Source organism: Limulus polyphemus, unplaced genomic scaffold (assembly GCF_000517525.1).
Source record: "Limulus polyphemus unplaced genomic scaffold, Limulus_polyphemus-2.1.2 Scaffold3167, whole genome shotgun sequence".
NCBI classification, from domain to species: domain Eukaryota; kingdom Metazoa; phylum Arthropoda; class Merostomata; order Xiphosura; family Limulidae; genus Limulus; species Limulus polyphemus.
This window is the reverse complement of record NW_013668777.1, coordinates 122,032-125,735: the sequence shown is the minus strand read 5'-3', so window position 1 is coordinate 125,735 and position 3,704 is coordinate 122,032. Positions and strand designations below refer to the sequence as shown.

Below are 3,704 nucleotides of genomic sequence, written 5' to 3'. Positions count from 1 at the left end.
GAAATCAATGAAGATTTTGTAGGTTTTGAACCAAACTAAATAACGGTAAACCTTTTTTGATTTACGGTATTTTCTTATTTTGATGTTTTGAGCTCTTTTATGTTTATAATAATATATACTAATTTTCAAAGTATCAAACTGATTTTTGTTCAATAAAAATCTTTCATATGCAACTGTAGCTTTTTTTCCCCAAAAACTTTGTCTTCAAAATAAGGGTGCGTCTTATATTCCGAAAAATACTGTAATCGCTAGTATTATATTCCTTTTTTTTTCCTGTCCTCCGGGTGGACAGCGGTAAGTTTACTCACTTACTACGCTAAAATCCGGAGTTCGATTTCCCGCGGTGGACACAGCAGATAGCCCAAAGTGCCTTTGCTCTAATTTTATTATTCTCAAATAACATCACTTAAGAACATTTTTTAATAATTATATCAATATAACATATATATATATATATGTTCTTATGATTAACAAATTGCATTATACACACAAGATTTTAATTAAATCCTTTAAATAGGCCCACATTGGTTTAATACTTACTTGAGTTGCCATAAAACAACTATAAATAATTCTTCTATGATGATTTGAGTTCGTTTTACTTTGCCATATATTAACCTAAATTCATTTAGGTATGTGAAAAATGCTATGACATTTCGTCGAATTCATTATTTGATATTATACAGTGGACCAAAAGTTTACTGATTGTACATGCATGTTAAATATTTCTTTTCTATTTCACATCACAGATTATCTTTCCAATTTCACCTCTGGTGAAAAATATAATAAATAATTAACACACACACACACACATATACAAATATAATTTTTGTAAAATCAAATTTAGAAAAAGTGAAGCGCTCATGAGCTACGGGATGGAGTTATTCTGTACAACTACAAGCATTCAAAGTTTTGTAATATCTTCTATTACTGGTCTTTTGGATTACTTTTATTACTAAAAAAAAAGATAAGTATACAAGGAATATTGTTTTATTTCTCTTTCTGCAACTATAAAAAGGCTATCCTAACGTTCACTAACAGGCCTAAGTTCTTTATGGACGCTAACAATTTCACTCGCTTGCAAATTTAATGTTTAGAGCAGTGAACTAATTGACTGACAATACACCAGGACATGATTCGGCGGCCATATTGAGCGCGTTTATTTTGAAGAGTATTTGTGACATTAATTCAGAATGACTAAGCTCCATTTATAAGAACCCTCTGCTTTTTTCCATCCAGCTACAATTCTATCCAATTAGCTAACTTATCTCCCAGGGAATAGGTTTGTTCATATACAGCCAGGTGTAAAGTATAGAGCTGGTTGTTAACTATATTACAGGCCTAAAAAGCTTCTGTTATCGCCTATAGGGCTGTAGTTATCCCACTTATTTTCCTCCTAAAAAAAGCAAGTGCACTATTAAAGCTTACCTTGGAAAGGAGCGAGGTTTTATAAGTTATATTTGTTTGTGGAACTCTATATTTATGACTTTTATAATGGCTGTAGTTGTGGTAGAATGAATGAAGAGAATCTGCTTTTTTTACTCGTCAAAATACTCAGCCTCTTTCTCGCAACGATCTCGACATACCATATATGGAAAACCGTGTCCTGATGTATTACTTTAGCCTAATTTGGGTTACTCTTTTACCAACGAATAGTGGGATTGACCGTCACATTATAACGCCCCCAAGGCTGAAAGGACGAGCTAGCGTTTTATACTGCTCGAACTATTATAAAACTTCAGAGAAGTTTCCAGACGTTAGGCCATAAGTTCATTATGTTACGTCAAACTTTCTCTCAACCAAACAACACATATTTTTTGAAACCTCTAAATTAAATATAGCCTACAATATAATTTTAAAAACTACTTATGCATAGCCAATCGCTGTTATTAAACTTATAACTTGTCCTTGGTAACTTCTGACCGTATGCTAACAACTGGGCTTACGCAGGTATTTCAAACTTTGGATTTTTCTACAAAATTAACCAGCGACAGATTAAAAGTTTTAATAACAGCGATCGGTTATTCTGTGCAAAAAAATCCAAAGTCTGAAGTATAAATGTAAGTCTAGTCATTCATGTGTGACTGAATCTTATAGAAACATTTCAACTAAGTAAACCAAAATGATAAAGAAATCTTCATAACATTTTAGTACAATCAAACGGCAAAAAAATAAAATTTTGAGAAGGATTTTAATTTTGTTTTGCATTGGGCTGGTGAGGCATGAGCTTAACAGTTTTCTGTCTGATCCTTAAACTGACCTTTCTTTGATATTCGAGCTATGTTACATTACACTTTCTGTGTGAAACAAGAGATATTTCCCTATTTTCTAGGTTCTAGGTATGTTGTAGTTAACTCCACAAGAAAGATGTCGTTTTTCCACAGCGCCCTCCAAGTAAATAAGGTTGAAAACATTATATTCTAATAAATTTACCCTCTGTCCTGTAGAACATGCGATTGAAATTCTTTTTTAAATCTGTAATTTTTCCCTATTCATTGATCAGAATTCTCCCCAGAGCACATACTGCACATTAATATTATATAAGTAAAACTTCCCATTAAATAAACAATACCTTATTATTAACTATACTTAAAAACTGTTCAAAGAACACTGTGGAATTATAGAAAATCAAATTACGTTGTGTATAACGTGGAAGTTACTGAAACATGTGTTTGTAATTTTACATTACAGTTTTGACTTAAAACAAACCCAAATTAAATGAATTCTAAGTTTGTAATACATAAATACCTGAAATCAAAACAGCTTTTTGTTTGGAAGAAACTTTTCCTCTGTACTTCTGCCAGACTGAATAAAGTCCATCAGATAGTAGGTAAGCTAGAAACACTGTCACTACCCAAGACCCTATGTGCTTAACAAGCTGTGACCACACCGAACTCGTTACTCTCACCCACCAAAGGCCCGTGACCACGAGAGCGAATATGAACAACTTCATCATCATGGTAGCTTCTCAAGAATGAAAGGATGCATGATGGTTCCGTAAGAGGGCAGCATGGAGAGCGCGTCCTAGAAATGATGAAATTGGATACTAGCCAGCAAAATGTAGAAGATGCAGCTTACAAACGTCCGAAGAATGCTACTATTCACAGTAATGATATTCGTACAAACAAAAAACGAATTAGTGGCAAACACTTTTACTTTTTAATCAACAAATAAAAGGGTAGGCTAATTGTTTCAACATGTGTCAAAACTCTGTAGCTTTTTTATGCATAAATCGTCTGTAAATGGTTTCAGGATATCTCACACTGTATGAGATGATGTCAGGATGTCTCACACTGTATAAGATGATGTCAGGATGTCTTACACTGTAAGAGGTGATGTTAGGATGTCTCACACTGTAAGAGATAATGTCAGGATTCTCACAATTTAACGTACGTCCTGAACTCACTATTTATTGAGCTTACAGTTTAATATACATCCTGAACTCTAGACATCTTCCAGTTTAAAGGACGTCCTGGACTCTAGTGATCTTCCACTTTAGCAGACGTCCTGAACTCTCTCTCTGCTAAAGTTTCCAGCTACCAGCTATAAGTACAAAGTCATGTTCACATGCCCAACAATGTTAAATTGTTTACGGCTTAGACCAATCAAAAATTATATCATACCAATCAAGCCTATAGAAAAATTTTGTAGCATATAATTTCAACATTTTTGACATAAATTTAAATAATATTATGAGCCAGTGAAAG

At 33.3% G+C, this 3,704-nt stretch overlaps 1 long non-coding RNA gene across 1 annotated transcript in view; it reads right to left on the bottom strand.

Annotated features, from left to right (window-relative positions):
- Window positions 1-3,483, bottom strand: part of LOC106468795 — a 15,370-nt gene extending 11,887 nt beyond the window's left edge. Inside the window, exon 1 of the long non-coding RNA XR_001291403.2 lies at window positions 2,746-3,483. This is a non-coding gene — a long non-coding RNA (uncharacterized LOC106468795). The remainder of the gene's footprint in view (window positions 1-2,745) is intronic.
- Window positions 3,484-3,704: the final 221 nt, after the last annotated feature.